The 27136-nt window shown below is 42.2% G+C and overlaps 1 long non-coding RNA gene across 5 annotated transcripts in view; it reads right to left on the bottom strand.

Annotated features, from left to right (window-relative positions):
- The window catches only part of LOC141129193 (uncharacterized), a 663735-nt gene that overhangs the window by 23160 nt on the left and 613439 nt on the right, over positions 1-27136 (bottom strand). For all 5 annotated transcript variants that reach the window (XR_012241785.1, XR_012241784.1, XR_012241783.1 and 2 more), the window contains one exon: positions 24170-24232. This is a non-coding gene — a long non-coding RNA (uncharacterized lncRNA). The remainder of the gene's footprint in view (positions 1-24169; positions 24233-27136) is intronic.

Raw genomic sequence — 27136 nt, 5'->3', positions numbered from 1 at the left:
TAGTGGGTTGGGCCGATCTGAGGTATGGGTGTCCCTTCCTAACTGTGGAAAATAGTGGGTTGGGCCCATCTGAGGTATGGGTGTCCCTTCCTAACTGTGGAAAATAGTGGGTTGGGCCCATCTGAGGTATGGGTGTCCCTTCCTAACTGTGGAAAATAGTGGGTTGGGCCCATCTGAGGTATGGGTGTCCCTTCCTAACTGTAGAAAATAGTGGGTTGGGCCCATCTGAGGTATGGGTGTCCCTTCCTAACTGTGGAAAATAGTGGGTTGGGCCCATCTGAGGTATGGGTGTCCCTTCCTAACTGTGGAAAATAGTGGGTTGGGCCCATCTGAGGTATGGGTGTGCCTTCCTAGCAATATGTTGGTAATATCAGTGTATTAATTAGTTTGTATATGGTAGTACATAAGTGGTTAATTGTCCCTGAGCCGGTGTAGTTGTGGCTGGGGTCTTTCATTGGGTGACAGATACAACCGGTTAATCGTGAGTATATAGGCTCTCTAAGACCTTAGTCCTTATTTTCTTGTCATAGCAGCAGGCAGGGGGTCTACTGGGTCTTTGAAGGCAGTGCTGGTTAAATAATTGTGGCAAATTGTGGGTTGGGCCCATCTGAGGTATGGGTGTCCCTTCCTAACAATACGGTGGTAACATCGGGGTATTAATTAGGTTCTATCTGGTAGTACGTAAGTGGTTAATTGTCCCTGAACCGGTGTAGTTGTGGCTGGGGGACTTTGATTGGGTGGCCTATACAACAGGTTAATCGTGATTATATAGGCCTTCAAAGACCTTAGAACAGGCATAAGCTGAGGTTGGTTTTATTTGTTATGCATTGACTGTATTATATGCATTAAACATGTTTTCTTGTGAATGGTGTATTTAATGGTTTGTAATAAAAAACTGCTATGGCCATTTGACTCCAAATAAAATGTGTCGTCTGGTCGTTTTGGAAGGAGGGATTGGTCAAGTGTTTAATGTTTTATGGATAATCAAAGCCTCTAAACTCTACAGGTCCCTCAGTCAAGTGATATTAAAGCCTTGTTTTTTTTAAATATCAAACTATGCTTACCTGCTCTGTGCAATGGTTTTGCAAACAGCAGCCCAGATCCTCTTTTTCTCGGGTCCCACACCGATGCTCCTGGCTCCTCCCTCCTGCCGGGTGCCCCCACAGCAGGCAGCTTGTTCTGGAGCACCCAAGCAGGGGCACTCCCAGCCCTGCCCCCTCCATTTCCTGATTGGCTCACTGGCTGTGCCAAATGGCTCCCGCTGCTGCCAAAAGCCAATCAGGAGTGCGAGGCAAGGCTCTCAAAGACATTGCTGGATCAAGAGGGGTCTCAGCTAAATGTGTTAATTTCATGGATAGAATCATTGAAGGTAAAAAAAAAAACCTTGTGACTTTACTACCACAGTAATCCTATTACACACTACTTCATCCCGCTGGGTTGAATGAAAAAAAGTGACAGCTCAGCAGGAGCCGCTGTACTAACTATCCAACATTAGTACAGCTCTGTTATTGTGTTCTGACAGGAGGGATAGCGCTCCCACTAGAACAACGCCAGTCAGCGCTCTCAGCCATTGGCTGAGAGCTCTGATCGGGAGCCGGTTGGCAGACTTTTTTCAGTCATGCCCTTTCCACGGAAGCCGGCAGTATAGCCGCGGCTTCTGTCGGACCGGCTGCGCTGCAGTACACACGGCCCGAATGTCATCCGGTTTCTATTGAACTGGCCAATGCCGCCCTACATTCGGCCCGCGTGTACTAGGCTTTATTTTGAGTATGGTAAGCATTTATTAAGGTGACTTTAAAGTTTGACTCCATCTTTCATACCCCTCCTTGAAGTTGCCTCCTCCTGCAACAATAAAAAAAATTTTTTTTATATATGCCTAAAATCCAGCTCTTTCCTGGCCAACCAGCACAGGTCCTACCTCTTATCCGGTGATACTTTTTGCTGCAAGTGTGAGCACTGTTCTATCAGCAGTACTGTGAGCCCAGGCTGGGGTAATGACATGACCTCAGGGGGTGTACCCATGACAATCTGAGCTTACAAGAAGTGGGCTGAATGAGGAACTGAGCTAAACTATTACGTGGGTTGTCTGCAGGGAACAGCACCTAAGAGGAGGTCAGTATTGTTGCTCTTTCAACATTTTTTATTTATTAAGATGCTTGGCAATTCATTTATTAGTTGTAAAAAAAAAAATAAAAAATCCTAGAGTCGGGCTTAAACAATTCACCTACCTGTATGCCATGTATGACAGTGCACCGAACAACCTTTCTGAAAACACTCTAAGATCAAAAGTCATCTTATTTTTCAATGCTAAGAATTTGTGGAGTTTCTACCTGCCAACCAGAGCCATGCAGTTTCACTTGTTTAAAGTGTTACTGAACCCACAACAGTAAAACCAGTCTGTATATGCAGTAAAGCATGCTTGTTATACTCACTGTGGAACCTAAGGGGTTAATCCTCTGCATTGTGTAAAAAGCTGTTTGATCCTGTCTTCTCTGATCCTCCCCTTCTTCCACTGACTCCACAACATGCCCATGTAAGACAGAGTTAGTGGAGTCAGGCTGCACATGCTCAGTTTAGTGTGTATTGCTAGAGAGTTTTTTTTTTTTTTTTTTTTGGGAGGGTGCATGTGATCAGCACAGGACCAATCAACACTGTCCAGACAGAGGGTCAGGGGTCATGCAGCCTCATAGAACAGTCAGAAGGGAATAAAAACTCCTCCTACAAGCTTTAACCTGTGCTCAGCCAGACACTGATAGAAGTCACAAGACTGCTATATACTGCTGATGAGAAAAGGTATTTATCCATTTATATTTACTAAAATAATTGCATTTCCATGTTTTGTGTACTGTGGGAGACCAGATAAAGTGAATGCAGGGTCCTGGGTTTAGTAAAACTTTAGTTGCTTCAAAAGGGATCTCAGCCTTCCAGTCATATTTTCCAGATTGCATAAAAAAATTAAAAATAACAGTCAACTTATGCTGGCCATACACTATACGAAAAATCGCCCAAAATTTGGTCATTTAGACAGTTTGTTCGTTTTTCGGCCAGTTAATGGCCACAAAAATCGATAATCGTTGGGATGTTTTGAGCCAAAAAAAATTAAGGACAAGTTTGGAAATTTTCTGCAGAAGGAACGATACATTGAAAGGTTAATGTGTTTCCTGTCCGAACTGTTTGCACTAGGTATATGTAAAAAAAACGAACAAAAAATTGATTCATTTATGTCCACTGAACGATTTATTGGTCATCACATGATGGCACTATCCTTTGTTCTCACAGCCAAATGTTAGTTTTTTGAAAATGGGAATTTTTTTGAATTAATGATCCAACAACAGCATCTCTTAAAGTCCCTGTATTTTAGTTGCAAACGTGAAGGCTCCTAGATGTGCTTAAATGTACTTACAGCAGCCTGGCTAAGCAATTCTGATGGGCAAAACCTGACACTTCGGGGTAATACGAGAGCTTACCGCTCCATCCTACTCTGCGCCCCCCCACCCCGCATTCCAACTAGCCTATCGCCATGCTGGGCTGCCTCAATGGCCATAGATATGTACAGGAGACCGGGAACAAGCAGGGGTGTTCTGATTATGGTTGCCACCTCATCCCTTTTAACCTGAACACATGTGAATTACAAAGATTCTGAGGCTAATTTAATGCAGATAAGGCACCAAGTGAGTTTAATTACCACCTTAATTAGGCACAGAACCTGTCTAATTCATATGTGTTCAGTTTTGAAGGGATGAGGTGGCAACCCTAGATCTGATGCTACCAGGAATTGTCGGAATGTGGATGAGAAGAAGGGATAGACACATTTTTAACACATCCCCTGGATTTCATAAAGAAATACATTCGGAAGAAAATTGCATCACCTCATTCACTAAGCCCTGGGGAAAATTCCCATGCAGAGTGTAACTTCCCTTACAAAGTGAACAGTTTATTTGTCAAATCAACACCCAGGCCGCACAGTGTCACTAGTTGTTAGATGTTATGGTGCTGTGCGGCTGACAGCACCCTAGCAACCAAGGATGCTGTGCTGACTGCGCCCTAGCAACCAATAACACTGTGAGGCCGACAGCATCCTGGCAACCAAGGACCCTGTGCTGACAGTGTCCTAAAAACCCAGGACACTGTGCGGACAGCATTCTAGAAACCAGTGACGGGAGTGAAGTGTGGGAGGGACTGCAAAATTAAATTGGTCGCATTCACAAACTATTTACTTAAAGTAGTATTAAACCCAGAAGCAAACATTTATTATATTGCAGCTTACCAATTCTTAGATGCGATGGCTGCATTCATTTTCTTTTCACTGTTAGGCTTTTAATCTTCTATTTCTCATCTAGTGATTTGGCCTGCAAGTATTTCATTTTTCGAAAGAGCAAGCTCTCTTGCAAGATGATCAGTTACAGGGATGAGACAAACCATTTGCCACTGACAGGGGTGTTTACAATGATCAGTTTGATTTATTCATGTAAAACCTTTATCCCAAGAGAAAAAAAAAACAGTTTGCTGTACCTGACTATAAAGTTCAGCTTCAGTGTATTTAAATCTGCTATTACATCTATAACTCCCCTCCCTCCAGACTGACAATTCTGCTGCTGTCCAAATCTGCCCGTGCTCCTTCATTTAGTGTGGGGGCACTGTAATACAGAAGGTATGTTACTGGCCAGTCCACTAGATGAAAACAGAGGGGAAAAAAACTAAAAAAGAAAACTAATGCAGCCACATCTAATAATGAGTAATTGCAATATATTACATTTTTGGTTTTGGGTTTGATATCACTTTAACATAGAACTGGTGGCATTTTTTAATGAATTTGCAACAGATTCAGAAGTACCTGAATCTGTTGTACGTATCAGAACTATCACCAAAACTGTAAAGCTCTCATGAATAGTCACAACTCTTTCTAATATGGCCATACCGCCAGAAAAGTGTTGCATGCGCTTTAACCACTTAGTGGCCACCCTATAGCAGTTTTACTGCTACGGGATGGCAGTTGTGTGCACGGAAAGTATTCAGACCCCCTTTAATTTTTCACTCCGTTTTATTGCAGCCATTTGCTAAAATCATTTAAAGTACATTTTTTTTCCTCATTAATGTACACACAGCACCCCATATTGACAGAAAAACACAGAATTGTTGACATTTTTGCAGATTTATTAAAAAAAAAACCGAAATATCACATGGTCCTAAGTATTCAGACCCTTTGCTGTTACACTCATATATATAACTCAGGTGCTGTCCATTTCTTCTGATCATCCTTGAGATGGTTCTACACCTTCATTTGAGTCCAGCTGTGTTTGATTATACTGATAGGACTTGATTTGGAAAGCCACACACCTGTCTATATAAGACCTTAGAGCTCACAGTGCATGTCAGAGCAAATGAGAATCATGAGGTCAAAGGAACTGCCTGAAGAGCTCAGAGACAGAATTGTGGCAAGGCACACATCTGGCCAAGGCTACAAAAAAAAATTCTGCTGCACTTAAGGTTCCTAAGAGCACAGTGGCCTCCATAATCCTTAAATGGAAGACGTTTGGGAGGACCAGAACCCTTCCTAGAGCAGGTCGTCCGGCCAAACTGAGCTATCGGGGGAGAAGAGCCTTGGTGAGAGGTAAAGAAGAACCCAAAGATAACTGTGGCTGAACTCCAGAGATGCAGTCGGGAGATGGGAGAAAGTTGTAGAAAGTCAACCATCACTGCAGCCCTCCACCAGTCGGGGCTTTATGGCAGAGTGGCCCAACAAGAGCCTCTCCTCCGTGCATTACACATGAAAGCCCGCATGGAGTTTGCTAAAAAAACACCTGAAGCAAGATTCTCTGGTCTGATGAGACCAAGATAGAACTTTTTGGCCTTAATTCTAAGCGGTATGTGTGGAGAAAACCAGGCACTGCTCATCACCTGTCCAATACAGTCCCAACAGTGAAGCATGGTGGTGGCAGCATCATGCTGTGGGGGTGTTTTTCAGCTGCAGGGACAGGACGACTGGTTGCAATCCAGGGAAAGATTAATGCGGCCAAGTACAGGGATATCCTGGACGAAAACCTTCTCCAGAGTGCTCAGGACCTTAGACTGGGCCGAAGTTTTACCTTCCAACAAGACAATGACTCTAAGCACACAGCTAAAATAACAAAGGAGTGGCTTCACAACAACTTCGTGACTGTTCTTGAATAGCCCAGCCAGAGCCCTGACTTAAACCCAATTGAGCATCTCTGGGGAGACCTAAAAATGGCTGTCCACCAACGTTTACCATCCAACCTGACAGAACTGGAGAGGATCTGCAAGGAGGAATGGCAGAGAATCCCCAAATCCAGGTGTGAAAAACTTGTTGCATCTTTCCCAAAAAGACTCATGGCTGTATTAGATCAAAAGGGTGCTTCTACTAAATACTGAGCAAAGGGTCTGAATACTTAGGACCATGTGATAGTTCAGTTTTTCTTTTTTAATAAATCTGCAAAAATGTCAACAATTCTATTTTTCTGTCAATATGGGGTGCTGTGTGTACATTAATGAGGAAAAAAATGAACTGAAATGATTTTAGTAAATGGCTGCAATATAACAAAGAGTGAAAAATGTAAGAGGGTCTGAATACTTTCCGTCCCCACTGTATAAATATATACACACACACACATATATACATATATACACATCAGCAGAAGCCGATCTGCGTGTGTCAAGCACTCAATGTTCTCCGGCACCTGTCAGTCATATGTAAACACAGAATGGGGATCTGCCTATGTAAACAAGGCAGGTCCCGGTTCTGACAGGGGGAAGGCATGCATCCTGTGTCTCTGCAAAGCAGGGACTAGAGTCCATGTCTTCCCCTAGTAAAAGAAGCACACATATTAAACACAAACACAGGCTAGGCACACATTTAACCCTTTGATCACCCTAGATGTTTAACCCCTACACAGCCAATGTCATTAGTACAGTGACAGTGCATGTTTTTAGCACTGATCCCGCAAAGTGTCAAAAGTGCCAGTTAATGTCCGACTGTCCACCGCAATATCGCAGTCCCGCTACAAGTCGCTGATCGCCGCCATTACTAGTACAAAAAAAATAAAATAAATACAAATTCCATAAATATATCACATCATTTATAGATGCTATACCGTTTGCGTAAACCAATCAATATACGCTTATTGGGATTTTTTTTTTACCAAAAACATGTAGCAGAATACATATTGGCGGAAATTTATGAAGATTTTTTTTTTTTTTACATTTTATTGAATATGTTTTTATAGCAGAAAGTCAAACTTTTTTTTTTCTCAAAATTGTCGGTCTTTATAGCAAATAAAAACAGCAGTGGTGATCAAATACCATCAAAAGAAAGCTCAATTTGTGGGAAAAAAATTCTATAAATTTTATTTGGGTACAGTGTCGCACGACTGCGCAATTTTCAGTTAAAGTAACACAGTGCCGTATCGCAAAAAATGGCCTGGTCATGAAGGGAGGGGGGGAATATTGTGGGAGTGAAGTGGTTATTAAATCACAGCCATCATATCTAACCAGACATACTGTAAAGGTGACATGCTGTGTATGAACCCCCTTCATATCTACAGATCTAAACTCTCCGTAGTACTTTTTTTAGATTTTTTTCAGCTGTTAATGTTTTGTAGACAAAAATATTAAAATAATAAACATTGTTGAGAAGCAGTAAATAAAGTGCAAATATAAAGTGATTTTCTTATGGAAATTGATTAATGTTTCAAGGGCCTCCAAGACAATATTGCACATGACGACACAAAATACACAGCAAAGTATTAGAAGTTATTTTCAAATATTTGCAAATATGTACAATGCTCCTCTATCCACGCTGAAAATGTACAGAAGCCTATCTGCTCTGCTATTGTTTTTCTGAGAAATAATCGTTAATTAAAAATTAATGAAGCGTGGACATCCAAGCGAAGGCATTGCTCGCAGTTCGCGAAAGCAATCTCTTTCGACCATGTTTGTTGATAAACACAGGAAAATGTCATTCTGAAAGTCCACCCACATGATATAAACAGATTGTTTCTATAGTCTGAGCACATCTTTGTGTTAGTACAAAGCCTCTGTGTATCGACATGCAAATTCCCTTTCCACAGCTGATTCTGGGAATGTTAGCTATTCAGCGAGGCAAACTGATTACACATACAGCCGAGTATTCCAAACATTCAGTGCACTTCAGAGGATCAGAAGCAAAAAAAAAAAAAAAAAGGCTGGCGTTGTTTTCCCATTTCCTCTGATGATATACTGACATTCGTGCTTGTGTCACCCGTGCAGAGTACTCCCTTAAAGTAGATCTAAACCCAAACTGAACTGCACTCTCCATCCGACTCTCCATTAGGAGTGCATGTAAGTGACAATCCAGGAGCACAATTGGGAGACAGTTGCCACCCCATAACAGGTAGTGCTTAGCCCAGGTTCACACTGCTGTGGGTTAGAAATCGTGCAAATTTCATCTGAACTCGCACGATTTCAAACTGGCAATGGAGTCCGACTTCGGGGGCGATTTGACATCTGTGCAGGTTCATGCCGAGATGTCTATTCAAATCGCCCCCCGAAGTCGCCAAAAGTAGTACAGGAACTACTTTTGGGAATCGGTCGGTGCTGCACCAATTCGGACGGTGCGATTGCCAGCAACAGCCGCCAATTTGGCAAGGGCTTTGACATGTCAAATTGCATATCTAAGAAGAGGTGTATAGCTAAAAAAATAAATAAATGAAAATTTGGTCACAAATAAATTGGTTGTAGACGATCGAAACAAAATCCTCTAGTTGATAAATCCGGATAAGGACACACAGGAAAGCCACCACCAGCACCCAATACTACTGACTCTTACCATCAGTGTGTAGGGTACACACATTAAATGTATAGGTTATGATCCCAGCAATCCTCCTCCACAGATCGATCACCTCTACAGAGTCAAAACACCTCATTCAAATAAAGAAAAAAGATCTCCAAGACCTCCTCCATAGATAGGAATTCTACGGATAAACTCCAGCATCCACATAAATATGAGAAAGAATAACGCTCATTGTGCAGGCATCCAGGTAATAAAATTTATTAGGTAAAAAACTATTACACTCACATGATTAAAACATCTAACAGGCAAGGGGAACGACCTGCATTTCCAACTAACAAAATTGTCACAGTGTCCCAGTTGGCATCCTATGTCACACGTCCTTAGCTCCACCCAACGTTTCGTCATAAACATGCGTCATCAGGGCACCCCTGATGACTCATGTCATCTAGGTGAGTGATTTGCATGAGGGGCTAGACGGGACACTTTTCTTTAATCGCTTGCCGACTGCCTCACGCAGATATACTGCTGCAGGTCTAGAGTTGCCACCTCATCCCTTTAAACCTGAACACATATGAATTACACAGGTTCTAAGGCTAATGTAATGCAGAAAAGGCACAGAGTTTAATTACCACCTTAATCAGCCACAGAACCTGTGGAATTATGTGTTCGGTTTTAAAGGGATGAGGTGGCAACCCTACGCAGGACGGCCTCTCTGCGCTGAACCATGTATCTTGTACGTAATCAGTACTTCCGGATAGGGGGCACCCGCATGCGCTCACTGTCCGGCTTTTCTGTGATTTGTTACAGTACAAGCCGATCAGCAGATCCTGGCCAATGAATGATCGCCGAGACCCACTGATCAGCTCCGTCATTCAGGGAAGGGAGCTCTGTGTCGTAAACACAGAGCTCCGAACACTGACAGGGAATCTTGCTGTTTTTTTTTATTCCCTGCTAAGCAGGTTGCACTGTGCGATCACATGGTATCTGATCCAGTATAGGAATGTAAAAAATACCGCGCTGACAAATAGCAAAAAGCAGCAGCATACAGTGCGATAACACAAGAAAGTCTATGGAATGGGGGAAGCTGCGCTAAAAATAAAGTCCATAACAGTTGACATCAATATAAACAAAATGTCCACTGAAAACATAAGGAGCACAGTGACACCACAATGTGCATGAACAAAGTGCCCAACCACCATAGCTGTAGATTGAGCTTACCGGACGGCAAGCTTAAAAAGGCGAGTGGCTATAGCCCAGCCAAGGCCTCTAAGCTTGCTGATGACCACAGTATTCGGATGGCAGAAATCACTCCCTAGGACTCACTTCCGGTATTCACACACTCTTCTTTGGCGTGTTTCCTCTGTTTTCACTGGGTGACCTGGCCACGAACACACAACTCTGGACAAAAGGAGCACAGGAGGCACAGCAGACAGCACAGTCCTGCTCTGCACATGATCCGTTGCTCTGTATTATTATTATTATCCTGCCAAAAAATAGAGAGCAACGGATGCATGTGCAGAGCAGGACTGTGGTGTCTGCTGTGCCTCTTGTGCTCCTTTTGTCCAGAGTTGTGTGTTCATGGCCAGATCACCTAGTGAAAACAGAGGGAAAGCGCCAAAGAATCTATTGATTGGGTAATCTAATGAGTGTGTGAATACCGGAAGTGAGTCCTAGGGAGCGATTTCTGCCATCCGAATACTGTGGTCATCAGCAAGCTTAGAGGCCTTGGCTGGGCTATAGCCACTCGCCTTTTTAAGCTTGCCGTCTGGTAAGCTCAATCTACAGCTATGGTGGTTGGGCACTTTGTTTGTTTATGCACATTGTGGTGTCACTACGCTCCTTATGTTTTCAGTGGACATTTTGTTTATATTGATGTCAACTGTTATGGACTTTTTTAGCGCAGCTTCCCCCATTCCATAGTATCTGATCCGCTCATAGTGGCCCGATACTGAGCACCGCAATACACTGCTGTGCACCCCAGGGGAGGCGCGCAGTGCACATGAGAAACGTGGCATACAGGTACGCCGTGGTGCCTGGGGGAGCCTCCCGCCAGCAGTAAATGTACAACATTTTAACATGCGGCTATTTTTATTGGTCATTGCAGGATGACACAACTTTTGTGCATGCACGGGAGTTCAGTCACCCTGACACACAGGATCTATGCTGGAATGTAGACTGAGCTGCAGCTCAGTCTACATTCTAAAGAAGACTGAACAGGTAGGTAGGTTTATTTGATTGGGCAGGTAGTTTTATGTATAATGAGCAGAGAAAAATGACTGGTCTTCAGGGTAGAATTCATGGCTCTGATCTACTAAACTCCAGGATGGTTTAGGAATCACGACTGAGGAGTAAGGTCTTTGGTGCACAATGCAATTTATACAATTTATATGCCAATCTATCCTCAAGTTGGGCTTTTAACAAGGACCTTCATGGCAGAATCATCAGCTATTTCTTATTTTGAGAGCGGGAGATTTCAAAAGATTAAAAAACTGAATTATGCAAGTATTTTACAGCTTATGTAAGATTTTTGTGACTTAAAAGCAGAATTGTATTTAGGCTACAACTATAACTAACCTAAACTAGATCTAGGACTGCCAAAAACAAGAACTAGAAGAAATAGAGCCATATCCTAGGGCAGGATCTGTGAGTAGCCAAAGGCATGGATAGGCTGTGCATGCAAAGGCAGCCACTCAGTGCCTCTGCTTGCACAAGAGTTTCAGACGCAGAGCAAACTCAGATGTAGCGACCCGTCTGTAAGCAGAAGGTAGCAGCTGCTGGAAAGTATTTATGGATTTAAATTAGGCGTGGGACTAAACTATTACTTACTCATATAAATATAAAATATTGCCTATTAATTGAGCCAGCAGGTAGAGTTTACAGGACTAAAGAGCAATAGCTACATTTACATCTACAAGAAATTGAGTCAGTGCAATGGCTTTCTATCCCAGATAGCAAGCAATTGTGCTGCAAGTTTAAAAATGACTTCCTAAGCTATTGCTAGACTTGCCATACTTCACAAGTTTGTTGCACAATTGCAGCAAGTCCGCATTGCATGACTCCAGATCATTTTTCTTTGCAAACATTCTGCAAGTCTGCTGCAAGTTCTGGCTCAGTTATGTAGTGCAATAGTCATCCCACCACAGGGGTCACTGTGGCTGAATTTTCATTCTGTAGTCTTGCAGAGCTCTTTCTGTAGACTCACTAATGCAACTTTGCTCTTGCTCGAGACTTGTCATGCAAATTTGCTACAAATTGGGAAAATGTCAACTAGAACTTGTGCTTCAAATGCTCTGCAAGTGTACAACTTGCCAGTGAAAATGTGCAGCAAGTTAACAGACTTGCAAATCAAACTGCCACAAATTTGCGGCAAGTTATCCTTGCTATCTGGAATGGATGTCAAAAGTTAGAATCTGACTAAAAATTGTAATAGTTGCCCTTTAAGGCCTCATACACAGTGGGCTCTTCTGAATGCCTTTTCCCCTGGCAGGAGAAAATCAACATCAAATATGAACCTAAAGCTGCCTTTTTGCAAACACATTTAGGCGTGTTTAGATGCATCAAAGGCTTGGGTATTTATTCATTTCATTGGTCAGAATATTAATTTATTCTGGCCACCGAAATGCATGAACACTCAAGTGACAAACGCGCCTAGCATTTTTCATCCTCAAAAGCTCCTCTCCTGAATGCGACTTTGGTGTCCTGAAAAAGCCTAACGTGTGCATTGACACATGGGCCAACGTGTAGTTTTGTTTAGCGGTGGGAAAAAAAAAAAAAAAACTCAAATGCTTGTAAATCAGGCGTTTTTGAGCTGCAGTATGAACGAGCCCTAACTAGTCATCACAGCCACAACTAAAATTACAGTTTTTCAAGATTGATCACTAATGTCTCTTGAAAACTCCAAAATAGAGACAAAATGTATGTTCTAAAGTGATTGCAAAGGTAAATTTAAAAACAAAAAAACAAATATGTCAATACTTACCTTGCAATTCAATTGCACAGAGCGTCTGCAAGCCTCCTCTTTGTGTGTCCCTTCCGGCACTCCTCGCCCCTCCCCTCTGTCCAGTGCCCCCATGGGAAGCCGTTTCCCATGGGGGCACTTGTGTGTGCTCACACCCGAGCCCCGCTGCTGCATCCATTTACACAAACAGCAGGATTCATCCCCGCCCCCCACTCCCTGGTCACTGGCTTTGATTGACAGCACTGGGAGCCAATAGCTCCGGGTGCCTCAGCAAAGCCAGCGAGACCCGGAAGTGAAGGGAGAGAAGAGCCGCAGATGTGCACGGCACTGGATGACCACAGCTGTCCAGAAACTATGAGCCAATGTCAGGCTGCATTCACACCTGAGCGTATTCAGCTCGTAAAATGCTCGTAAATTGCTCATCTCAAAAGTTCAAAACTGCCCAACAAGCAAAATTCCATTAATTTAAATGGCCCCTGTTCACATCTGAGCCTTCTGTTGTCTGAAGCAAAACGCCTGAAGCTCAAAAAAGTACATGAGCTTCTTTTTGGGCAGGTTACATGCGTTTTTCACATTGGTAACCTTTTGACCTGTATAAAATTGCGGCAAAAACCGCTGTAAAAATTGCGGTAGAAACGCGCGACTTTCCACCTGAAAACGATACACTCAGGTGTGCTGAAATACTGATCTGGACAATTTTAATTAGGGAAGTGGCGCTATAATTGGTGCTTTTAACGAAATATGGATATATGAACATTTGTTGTATAACAAAGTTGCAAAAATCAATGAATGGTATAACATTTATCTACATCATTTGCGAAGAATAGTTTGAATCAGTTGTAGGTATGTCCCTGAATCCTGTTTGGCATGACAAAGGGGGCTAGTCCTCCAAAACTTTGGTGTCATTAAGTTATGAATTACAAATATAATTTGAACAAAATAATAATCACTCTTAGGAGAGGATAGAGGTAAGAATTTGCACTAAGACCATAATTGTGTGTTTCATACTCTGCTAGCTTGCCATGATTGAATAGGTGTAACACAACGGGGGGGGGGGGGGGTAAGAAAGGCTTCAGGAAACATGGCAGCCTATGGAGACTCCATCTGTGTTTACCTACCTTCCAGTGCATTCATACCTCCTAAGTTTTTGAGATGGGGACGAGGGACACCTATTAGCAGAAGTATGTAGGTATTGGACACACCCCGACAGGGCAATTACAAATAATAAATATTAGTAAAACCCACAAGTGTTTTTTTTTTACCCCTACTATTCCTTTATATTGAAAGAGGGACAGAGGGACATTGTACCAAAACAGGGACAGCCCCTTAAAATCAGGGACAGTTGGGAGCTATGGTGCATTTCAGCAACATGCAGTGGAGAGCTCTTTAGAATAACATTAAAATGATTTTCTGCTTCTTCCAGGGCTCCCACATACTTATTTATTATTTACTACTGACATTAAACTGACCCTCACTGTAAAATAAAGTCACAAGTTAGCATTGTGTATGCATTCAAAGTTTCATACAATGTCTGGGCACAGCGAACAGGAACATTATCGTTTATGCGGAGATGCATTCAGTTGCTATGACATAAAGATTGCTGATCTATTACAGATACTTTTTTTTTTACTGCATTTAATTCAGTATGGCATTTGAATGAACATTGGGGCAAATTCACAGAATTCGCAAATAGGATTCATAATTATCTACTGAATATGGCCTTGGACCTAGCATTGCTTTGACAAATATTTATAATGCATTGCAGAAAATTTGGAGTTTAATTCATACCCTTTATTGGCTAACTGTATTGATATCTAAAAGAAAAAACTGAATATTTTGCAGTTTACCAATTCCTAAATATGGTAGTTTTGCTTTTTTTTTTCCTCTTTATTTTCACCTGGTGATTTGGCCAGTAATCCGCTATTTTTCAAGCTCCCTTTAACAGACCAAGCTGGCCAGCAAAAGTGGCAGATCGAGGGTTGAGACAAACCATAGAACACTGACACGGGTACCTACAATGGTCAGATCACCTGTCAGGCTGTATTCTTTTGAAGTGTATAAAGCTTGACAAAGGGATCTCAGTTATTCTCAAAGCTTACGTGGAAGTAAAGGAAAAACCTAACTCTAAACCTACTCCCACCCCCATGTTAAGCTTAATCTATCTAGCCCTGTAAAGAAAAGATCGCTATACTTACCTATTCTGAAGCCACTCTGCTCCGATCCCAGGCTGAGCTGTCAGCTGTCGACTGCAGGAGAGGTGGCCAACAATGGAAGCCCCACAGTAAGTCTATGGGTGACATCACTTCCCTGGCATTTCCCAGCCGTTGTCGGCTTTCTCCTGTGCACAGAAGGTGCCGCTGGAGACCAGAGCAATGCGGCTTTAGAATAATTATAGGAATAAGGGTGGGAGTAGGTTTAGTGTTCGTTAGGTTTTGCCTTTATTTCCGATTAAGTTAGCCAATAAATGGTTAGTCTTGAACTCCAAACTATGTATTTATCAATGGTCAGCACAGAACTACTCTCTCTCTATCTACCTACGTCTCTATCTACCTACGTCTCTATCTACCTACGTCTCTATCTACCTACGTCTCTATCTACCTACGTCTCTATCTACCTACGTCTCTATCTACCTACGTCTCTATCTACCTACGTCTCTATCTACCTACGTCTCTATCTACCTACGTCTCTATCTACCTACGTCTCTATCTACCTACGTCTCTATCTACCTACGTCTCTATCTACCTACGTCTCTATCTACCTACGTCTCTATCTACCTACGTCTCTATCTACCTACGTCTCTATCTACCTACGTCTCTATCTACCTACGTCTCTATCTACCTACGTCTCTATCTACCTACGTCTCTATCTACCTACGTCTCTATCTACCTACGTCTCTATCTACCTACGTCTCTATCTACCTACGTCTCTATCTACCTACGTCTCTATCTACCTACGTCTCTATCTACCTACGTCTCTATCTACCTACGTCTCTATCTACCTACGTCTCTATCTACCTACGTCTCTATCTACCTACGTCTCTATCTACCTACGTCTCTATCTACCTACGTCTCTATCTACCTACGTCTCTATCTACCTACGTCTCTATCTACCTACGTCTCTATCTACCTACGTCTCTATCTACCTACGTCTCTATCTACCTACGTCTCTATCTACCTACGTCTCTATCTACCTACGTCTCTATCTACCTACGTCTCTATCTACCTACGTCTCTATCTACCTACGTCTCTATCTACCTACGTCTCTATCTACCTACGTCTCTATCTACCTACGTCTCTATCTACCTACGTCTCTATCTACCTACGTCTCTATCTACCTACGTCTCTATCTACCTACGTCTCTATCTACCTACGTCTCTATCTACCTACGTCTCTATCTACCTACGTCTCTATCTACCTACGTCTCTATCTACCTACGTCTCTATCTACCTACGTCTCTATCTACCTACGTCTCTATCTACCTACGTCTCTATCTACCTACGTCTCTATCTACCTACGTCTCTATCTACCTACGTCTCTATCTACCTACGTCTCTATCTACCTACGTCTCTATCTACCTACGTCTCTATCTACCTACGTCTCTATCTACCTACGTCTCTATCTACCTACGTCTCTATCTACCTACGTCTCTATCTACCTACGTCTCTATCTACCTACGTCTCTATCTACCTACGTCTCTATCTACCTACGTCTCTATCTACCTACGTCTCTATCTACCTACGTCTCTATCTACCTACGTCTCTATCTACCTACGTCTCTATCTACCTACGTCTCTATCTACCTACGTCTCTATCTACCTACGTCTCTATCTACCTACGTCTCTATCTACCTACGTCTCTATCTACCTACGTCTCTATCTACCTACGTCTCTATCTACCTACGTCTCTATCTACCTACGTCTCTATCTACCTACGTCTCTATCTACCTACGTCTCTATCTACCTACGTCTCTATCTACCTACGTCTCTATCTACCTACGTCTCTATCTACCTACGTCTCTATCTATCTACCTACGTCTCTATCGCACAAATGCATTGCAATGATCATGAGAGTCCAAACAGGACTTGGGCTGAAATAAGGTCTCTGGGCCCTCCATCACATTTGGCACCATGAACATGCTCTTGCTAAGATGCTACCTCCTTTCCAGGTACTGACACTCACTGTTTCATATACTTAATCTGTGTGCTTTGTCAGCATCCCTAATACTGGTGCCAAAAAACATCTACTACCACCCAAATTGTTAATATTCCAGATTATACACTTCTCTTTTCTCTATACTGAGGCCCTTGTTCCCAGTGTGATCAACCAAGGAACCCTCTTTGGGTTACCTGCATAGTAGCCTATGGGGGTTATTTACTAAAAGCAAATCCACTGTGAACTTCCAAGTGCACTTAGAAGTGCAGTCGCTGTAGATCCTAGGGGGACATGCAAGGAAAATAAACAGCATTTTTGTTTGTACACGATTAGATGATAGCAATCAGTAGATGTTTCCCCTCATTTCAGATCTTCCCCTCAGATCTACAGCGACTCCACTTCCAAGTGCACTTGCAGTGCAGTGGTAGTGCAAAGTGGATTTGACTTTAGTAAATCAACCCCTCTGTGTACCTGCAGCTGGCACCATTATTAGAGAGTTTTTGTTGACATCGTGTCGTGTACCAGTCCTATCTTGTCTCCTGAGCTGAGGAGCAAACAAACGGCCTACACCACTAGTCACAAATATAATGATAATACACCAGGCAATGGGTCTACAGCAGGACCTTTTTTATTCATGGAAAAGTCTGTAAAATAAAAAGGAAATTACCCCAATAAGTTTCTATGCTTCTTCTCAGACCTGGAATGATCTAAAAAGTGGCAACAGTTACCAGGAAGAAAATATGTTCTTCTTTAATTATACGCTAGTGTTAAAATGCGTAACATATGTTCAGTGTTTTCCTTACAATTTCTGCAGCTCTAAATTTAGAAGTTTTTTTTTTTTTTTCATCCAACCTTAGGAGCCTTTGAAATAATGGAATTTCTTCCCGCTGAATCTTTTGTCTTAATTGTTCTGTGCTGTGGTTAGTGGGAGCAGGGAAGCTGCTGTGTCGGATTCAGTAGCTGATGCATTGACTTTGCCTTCGAATATATTCATGTTAGGTAACAGGATATTTTTAATGTGACGAGTATTGTGATACAATTGGAAAAAATACAAAACGATAGGTCAGGTTAGGCAAACTTAGCACAAGCTTAGAGTTGCCAGTGTGTTCATACATGAAAAAATAAAATAAAGAAGAACCCTGCTTTTTAATATCCTCCTCTTCTTCTGGTGTACAAATAGAGAGAGGCACTCCTCACCCTCCTCCACGTCTTCCACTGTTGAATGATGGCCAGTGCCATTCAATCAGGTGGGGCTCACAATTGAACCCCCCCTGGCCCAAAGTACCCCCCCCATGTTGAGGGCATGTGGCCTGGTATGGTTCAGGAGGGGGTAGGGGAGCTTGCTTGCCCCCCCCCCCCCTTTTTCTGGCCTGCCAGGCTGCATGCTTAGATAAAGGTCTGGTATGGATTCAGGGGGGACCCTACGCCATTTTTTTTTTAAATGTCTTGGGGTTCCTCTTAAAACTCCAACCAGACCCCCACACTTTTTTTATTACCACATTTTTGTATTGCCACATTTTTGTATTGCCGGCAATGTTTTTTTTTTCATTTAGCTGTCAGTGGGGAAGCACACTGACAGCTGATGACTCATCCGTTGTTAAGGATGTGGCGGCCAGCTTCCCGGGCCCGCTCCTTAACAGCCAGAAATGCACTGTACTCTGTGCCCTGATTTGGGCAAAGTCTTGCACTTGACCAGCGGTCAGGTGCATTGCTTCAGCCAATCAGGGCCCTAGAAAGCACTATGCAGCACGCAGTGCATTGTGGGATGTTAGGCTGGAGAACATCCCACCGAGCGCCCCGCAAATTCGGGTGTTCGATGCTCGGCCTAAACAGTTTGTCCATCCCTACAGTTTGCATAGCAAAGCTCAGAGAGGGGGATGAATAAGCAGCACAAGGAGATAATCTGGGGTCCTATAGTACAAGAAACATGCTAATGGAAAGAGAAAGTGATTGATGAGCTCATCGGTATGCTGCTTTTTCTTTTACCACTCACAAGTTGGGGGTTGGGAGGGGACATGTAAGTGAAAGTGAAACTGTAGCAGACAAAGATCAGGTCCGTGTTGATGCCAGGGCTGTGCTTTGTGGATGAGCTTGTAAATCACAGGACTTGCTGGACAGAAATACAAGTGTGTTGGAAGGCAAAACAGCTCTCATTCTGTAAATGTTTTTTTATCTGTGTATTTAAATTTTTGCCTGGAGTTCAGCTTAACCGCTTGCCGACCAGCAGTTTCACTGCGGCAGAATGGCATGGCTGGGCAAAACAATGTTACCTTATGTCCCTTCACCTTTTGGCCAATAGAGGCGCGCGCAGCGTGTGCCCAGAGCCAATGTGAGTGCCTAGCGGGCGCGACGACCGCCAGGCTCCCGCGAAAGGTCGCGACAGAGCGAGAAACTATGTATGAACACCGATCTCTCCCTACTCCTAGACAGTCCCATCCCCCCCACAGTTAGAAACACACACAGGGAACACAGTTAACCCCTTGATTGCCCCCTAGTGTTAACCCCTTCCCTGCCAGTGACATTTACACAGTAATCAGTGCATTTTTATAACACTGATCGCTGTATAATTGTCAATGGTCCCAAAATAGTGTCAAAAGTGTCTGATGTGTCCGCTATAATGTCGCAGTCCCGATAAAAATTGCAGATTGCCGCCATTACTAGTAAAAAAAAAATTAAAATGCCATAAATCTATCCCCTATTTTGTAAACCAATCAATATACGCTTATTGCAATTTTTTACCACAAATATGTAGAATAATACATATCGGCCTAAACTGAGGAAAAAAATTAGGTTTTTTTATAAAAATTGTGGATATTTATTATAGCAAAAAGTAAAAGATATTGTGTTTTATTCAAAATTGTCGCTCTTGTTTATAGTGCAAAAAATAAAAACCGCAGAGGTGATCAAATACCACCAAAAGAAAGCTCTGCTCTTTTTGTGGGAACTAAAGGACGTCAATTTTGTTTGGGTGCAGCGTCGCACGACCACGCAATTGTCAGTTAAAGCAATGCAGTGCCGAATCGCAAAAAATGGCCTGGTCATTGAGCAGCCAAATCTTGCGGGGCTGAAGCGGTTAAAGAGGGAAAAAAACTATTTTTTTTTTCAAACTCATAGATTAAAGGTTTTTGCCAAGACTTCAAAAATGGACTGAAGTTACAAAGCACCTAATATCCAGAACGAATACAGACATTGACAGAAACAACTCGACATACATTAGTGCATAATATAACATAGTATAAAGGAGCACCTTCCTCTACACTTCCAGGGAAGGGGATAAACAAATCAAGCGACTACCAGTTTACATTGGGTTTTAGAAGTTGGGGGGGGGGGATCACTAAGCTCTAGGGATGGAAGAATATAACTACAGGGTATGGGAATTAGAAGTATACCGATATGGAGGGTGCAAGAGGTGAAAGAGGAAAAAAAAAAAAAAAAAAAAAAGGAGGTGGGGGGATAAGGGCAGAGAACGGTCAATGGAGAGGTAAGGGTCTCTCAATATTGAAAATATTCAGGTGATAGTTCAATTGTTCCCAATAAAATCTCCTGGCCGTATAAGCTGATTTGCCCCTAGGGGCAGAAGTAAGGTGTTCCATTCACTGTATATCGTTCACCCCCGGAAAACGAATGACCTACTGTAGGTTGGATTTGTTGTTTACATTTGCTTGGTATGCAAAGTTTAGATAAGTAGTGGCGACTTACAGTAACATTTCCTGGTTTTAAAGTTAAGTTAAAGAGAGTAGCTGTTGGGTTGTGTGAAAGGGGAATGTCTGAATTGCAATATTATTTAGGTAACCTTTTGCCAAAATGGACAAAGTGTTGGGTATTCCCAAAATATATGCAAGTAACCTTATGGGTCTCACATCGCCAGCACAAGTCACTTTTGTGACAAATAAATTGGCGAGGAAGGTAGGCTTCATGTACCGGTGCAACATAAAAGATTTTTTTGTATTTACTGCAAAACGAGGCTTTATGCACAAAGAATAGGATTCTATCCCTTTGGCGGTCAGAGAATGGGGTATCCAAGTCTCTTTGCCATTTGAGGAGGTAAGCCCAAGCTGGGTCATATCAGGAGTAAATGCCCACTAATATTTAATAAGACATGGAAGGTCTTCCTTCACTGCTCCTTGACTCTTGCATAATTCTTCAAATGTCGTGAGCGGTCTTTGAAACGCTCTGTTTTGCTTATTTTAAGCATTTGTTCATACGATCAGCTTAACGACTTTAACACTGGGCACTTTCACCCCCTTCCTGCCCAGGCCAATTTTCGGTTGTTAGTGCTGTCGCATTTTGATTGACAATTGCGCGGTCATGCAACACTGTACCCAAACAAAATTTTTATCATTTTTTTCCCACAAATAGAGCTTTTTGGTTGTATTTGATTACCACTATGTTTTTTGTTTTTTGCTAAACAAATAAAAAAAGACTGAAAATTTGTCAGATGTATGGCCCCCCCCCCCCCCCCGTGATTTCTAACAGCAGCCCTGCTGTGCTGTATATGGGTGAAGACTAAATACCTGACTACCTGTACATTGTATTGCCTTTGTAGTGCTTTTGTTTTAATAAAAAATACTTAATAAAAAAAAAAAAAAAAAAAAAATGCAAATCTTTTTTTTTCGTTTTAGATATTGAGCATTGAAGGATTAGAACACCTGTCAGTTTTTATTGCTGCATGTGCCCCCATTAGGGAGATCCCCCCCTCTATTTGTCCTGTTTACCATTATTATTGAAAGTGAAAGTAAAAGAAAATCTTGGGTTGTACCGAGAAAAGTAATAGAGGGAAAATCTTCCAATGGGGAGTTGGGGACACTAGTTCTGGTGACCTGGGGGTCCCCAAGGAAATCTAATTTGCAGGAATTTCTTCTCACTTCCGGTTTGGCTATGGGACAGGAAGTGAAGGTAAATCTCCACAATGGGACACGGAGGGCGAAAAAAAAAAATCTGACAGGGGTTATAACCTCCCCTTACTCTATCCAAAATGAAAAAAAAAAAATTGCCTATAGTTCTACTTTAGATATTTTTTTTTACACCAGCAGAAAAAACATACTATTAACAATGTTCCAGAGTACCAACTGCACAACAGAAAATTGTACATAATAGGAACTGATACAAAAACTAACATCATTCCTAATTTGTATCACATTAAGACATATTTCACCTGGTTACACCATCAGTGACAATGCACTGTTGTAAAAAAAAGCCACACACTCCATGTGATGAAGGTGCCTACATGGTCCTTGCTAGCCTTGTTTATATACTGTACTTCATAATCCTAATTACAGGCATAGTTCATCTTTACCAAAATAACTGCCTATACAGATAAGGGGTTTCTGTAGATAAAGTCAAGCTGTGCAACTTTGACCAAAGTTAAATAATGCCCCCTGCCATAGGTGTAGGCCATTTATGTACCTCATGAAGCCTGAATGGAATACTTCTAGGACGTTACTAGAATACGCCCCAATGTTATTGCTCACCCCGGTCATCACATGAGCGAGTTCTTTCTCTGATTTAAACCCCCTCACATGCTCTTTCTCCTCTCTGATGCAGTAGCTCTGAGCTTAAGTACAGTTAACATATTTCAACACTGCTGGCTCCTCCTTGCTCAGTGCAGCTTCCCTGAACTTCCTTTTTCACAGGAATGTGTTAACGGTGGACAGTGCAGTCTACAGTCTGTCTGTTAGCTTGGAGAAGGGAGGGGCTGAGCAGCAGGGGAGAGGTTTTTTTATCCTAGAGTCAGGGCTGGGGCTAGACTATTCTGCGCCCTAGGCAAGACCAACTACTTGCATCATACACCGCCCCAGCCCAAAAAAAAAAAAAAAAAAAACACTTCAAAATGTTTACTATCCTAGACAAGCTAGGGTAGCAAATAGACAGGCTAGGGTAGTATACGGACAGGCTAGGGTAGTATACGGACAGGCTAGGGTAGTATACGGACAGGCTAGGGTAGTATACGGACAGGCTAGGGTAGTATACGGACAGGCTAGGGTAGTATACGGACAGGCTAGGGTAGTATACGGACAGGCTAGGGTAGTATACGGACAGGCTAGGGTAGTATACGGACAGGCTAGGGTAGTATACGGACAGGCTAGGGTAGTATACGGACAGGCTAGGGTAGTATACGGACAGGCTAGGGTAGTATACGGACAGGCTAGGGTAGTATACGGACAGGCTAGGGTAGTATACGGACAGGCTAGGGTAGTATACGGACAGGCTAGGGTAGTATACGGACAGGCTAGGGTAGTATACGGACAGGCTAGGGTAGTATACGGACAGGCTAGAAGTTCAGCAGAAGCTGTCAGGGTACGCTGGGAGTTCTGGTTCCACAACAGCTGTCAGGTTACTAACAGGTCCACTTTGCAGCTCATAGCTGGCCCCCAGCCTCCACTCACCACATCCCAGGCTTTGGCACTGAAGGTTCCCCAAAGACGGGTCTTCCTCAGCACATTTGTCTCTGGCAGGGACACCCTCACACTGGCCCTGAACATCAGAGTGATGTCCGTGAGCAGAAACATGTCCTCCAGGAGCGAGGCATGGCCATCAAAGTTTCCCAGCCAGCTGCTGTCCAGGAAGTGGAGAAGGGGGAGTGCAGGTCATTGGAGGCCGGGATGAACACCAGGGAGAGCAGCACTGTTTTGCGTGGGCTAGTGGGACACCTGGGGAATTCCCACTACAGAGACTCCCAGAACTCCTCAATCCGGGCTGGAAAATGTGACAACCCTAGGTGCAGCGGAGGGGAGCAATCACAGGAAAGATGCCCTGTGTCTCTCTCCCTCCCTGCAGCAGCTAAAAACTCTATGTCCATATACTACCGGTGCTAGCCCACTATCGGCTGCCCTAGGCAGCAGCGATCAGTACACCAGCACGTCCTCCCCTCTCTCCAACTGGAGCGATGAGCTGGGATCTCACGGAAACTTTGTAGCCAAAAGTCCTACACCGGTCCTGTGCCCTGGGACTCTGAGAAGAACACCAACACCAGGAGTCTGGGGGGCGATGAGGAGGAAGAAAAGATAAGGCAAGGATAAGGCTGTCCTACTAGGTGGCAGTGCGCCCTAGGTGGCTGCCTAGTATGCCTAGCGGTAGCGCCGGCCCTGTCTAGACTACAGGGCTGTGTGTTTCTAATGATGCGTACAGTGTAGGAAGAGAACTCTCATCCCTGCAAGCAATGGTGGCTCTGTACAATGAAACAGAAAACATATGCAAGGTTTTAAAGATAAAGAAGCTGCAAGACACAAAAACAGCATTTGAAAAAAGTCCAAATGAAAAAAAAAAAAAAACTTACCAGACACGAAAGCAAAAGAGCTCTGGAAAAGCTTCTTCTTTCAATTAATGAGATGATTGTAATCTTAAACAAAAAAATAAATACATTTATAAATAAATGTATGCATTAATTTACATACATTACAAGATTTCTCACCATGCGAGAAAATCTCTACAACCAAGCTCCGAACTGACCAGACCTATCACCATACTTTATCCGGTTGCTTGTGTATTACATTATTATTATTATTATTATTCTAATAACTGCATGCAGGCAACTTCTAATAACTGAATGCAGGCTATAGCTGTATTGATAGCGTTTAACATATCCTTTTATTTTCCATTTTACATACCTTAAGTTATATTTTTATCTACAGTACCTTTTCTACAGCTAACAAATATTATTTACAAAGCTAATTATTGTGCTGCCCTGGCTCCACATATCAAATGTAGCAAAAGAGTGCAAAAAAAAGCGGAATTAAACTTTAATATTACAACAACTACTACTACTACTAATAATAATAATAATATATATAACATTATAATAATAATAAAAATAATAATAATAATAATAACAATAATAATAATAATATGTGGTCATTTTGCAACACTGAATTCTGTTAATATACATTGTTTACAGTTAAGAGCAAATATAGTCGTTTGGTTCATTCGTTTTCTTTGGTCATTATGGCCAGGACTAGAAAAAAAATTTTGCAAAAAAAAAAAATTAAACTTTTTTTTATCCAGCCAAGCCAGCAGATGGGGCTCCGATCTCCTTTTCACATATTCAGTTTTTTTTTTTGCTTTAAATACACAACCCTTTTCATTTTTTTTTTCTATTTATTTTATTTTATCAAAACACATCTCAGTATACAAAAAAAATTATAAACCCCCCCCCCCGCCTCTCACTTTAGAATGTTCTACTTATTTTCATCCTTATCCACTTGTTCCCCCTAATCTTCGCAGGTTATTACCTCGACATACCTCCACGTCTTCTTGAACTCCTTCCAACATTCCCATTTGTCCATCAACCCCTCTCTTTCTTCCTCCCTGCTAAATCTCAGGCTCTCTATCTTGTACATTTCTTCTATAGTATAAACCCAATCCCGAATTTTGGGGCTTTCTTCGTCCTGCCATTTTTTTGGTATAAGGCTTTTCGCCACATTAAACAAGTGGGGGATTATTGATTCTCTATATTGTTTTACTGAACCCTCTACTCCATGGAATAGACATATCCACAATTCTTCAGGTACTACTTTTCTAGTTTTGGTTTTAGTTTTTTTGGTTTTGGGGCAATCCCACCACAGGTTCCTACTGCCTTACAACCTCGCCAACACTCTTGGGATTTCTCCGGTTGATATTTCCTAAGTTTATCCTGGGTTGCATACCACCTTGTCAGGCACTTATAGTTCATTTCAGCTGTCCTAATGTCTACGGCAGAGCTATGTGTTAATTTCAAAATCTTCCCTATATTGTGTTTATATTCGCGTGACCCCAATTCTTTTTCCCATTTTTTTAAGAATGGTACTACCTCTGGTTCTTCAATTGCAAGTAATAATTTATATAGCCGAGAAATATTGTTCTTTGTATTTACAGCTATACATAACTGCTCAAGCGGCATTAATTCGTCTCCTGTTCTTGGTTGGGGCAAGTTCTCTACAAAGTGCTTCAACTGGAGGTAACGTCATTCATTTATCACCATTAAGTCAGCGTTTTGTTGCAGCTCTTGCAGGGTGCTTATTTTCCCCTTTTTAAATGATATCTCTTAATTGTGCATTGTCTCTTATCCATTTTCCTCCTATTATCCTTATCCCCGGTGTAAAAAAATCATTGTCTTTCAAAAAAATTAAAGGTGAATTATATTTCCATTGACTTTGTTTATGAATCCAATCCCAAATTTTAAGTGCGTTTGTCATCTCGTGTGTGTTGTCTCCCAATGCCCTATATTGTGAGGCGTTCCATATTATATTACTGAATCGCGGTCCACACATATTATTCTCTATTTTGACCCACCATTTTTCACTTTTCTCCCTTGCCCACTCCACCACTCGTGATAGCACCACTGCGTGATAATATTTTTTAACATCGGGAACCACTAGGAATTCTTATTTTTTCCATGTCTTAATACAGAGAATGAGATTCTAGGTTTTTTTTTGCCATATAAATGTCATTATTATAGTTTTTAATACTTGAAAGTAATGATGCGGTAGTGATATGGGTAGCATTTGGAACTTGTATGTAATCTTAGGTAGTATTACCATCTTAACCGTGCTGATTTGCCCTATCCAGGGAAGGTGTCTTGTGGATTTTTTTTTATTTCATTTTTTTTTTTTCATCTAATAGGGGGATATAATTTACTCTATATATTTTCCTCAGAGATGTCCCCAACTTTACTTCTAGGTATTTTACCTCCTCCTTCCTCCACGGGAATTGGAAATCCTTTTGCAGGCTCTGTTCTTTCTGTTTTTTGTTTATATTTAGAATCTATGATTTATTTAGGTTTATTTTAAAATTTGATAGTTCTCCATACTGTTTTAGTGTTTTTAATAGGTTAGGCATTGCTGCCAATTTGTGTTCTTCATCCCCTATCCTAATACTGCCTATATCTGGGTTGCACCGAATCATTGCAAGGAGAGGTTCCAGGGACAACACGAAAAGTAACGGAGAAAGGGGGCACTCCTGTCTTGTCCCATTTTTCATTTCAAAGGAGGGGGGCGACGCCCCGTTAATGTTTAGGACTGCGGTCGGTTGTTTATATAGTACTTTGATCCACTAGATCATTCTTGGGCCTATTCCCATAGATTCCAATGTTTTTATCATGAATCCCCAGTCTACCCTGTTGAAAGCTTTTTCAGCATCTATTGACAGAAATAGACCTGGGGAGCCACCATTTTTTATTTTCTGGAGGAGGAGCAACATTCTCATTCCATTATCTCTTCCCTCCCTCCCTGGGATAAACCCAACCTGATCAGCATGTACTAGATCTTTC

The sequence above is a fragment of the Aquarana catesbeiana genome, linkage group LG02 (genome assembly GCF_042186555.1).
Source record: "Aquarana catesbeiana isolate 2022-GZ linkage group LG02, ASM4218655v1, whole genome shotgun sequence".
In the NCBI taxonomy this organism is placed as follows: domain Eukaryota; kingdom Metazoa; phylum Chordata; class Amphibia; order Anura; family Ranidae; genus Aquarana; species Aquarana catesbeiana.
The sequence above is the reverse complement of the archived record's forward strand: the minus strand, read 5'-3'. Positions and strand labels throughout refer to the sequence as shown.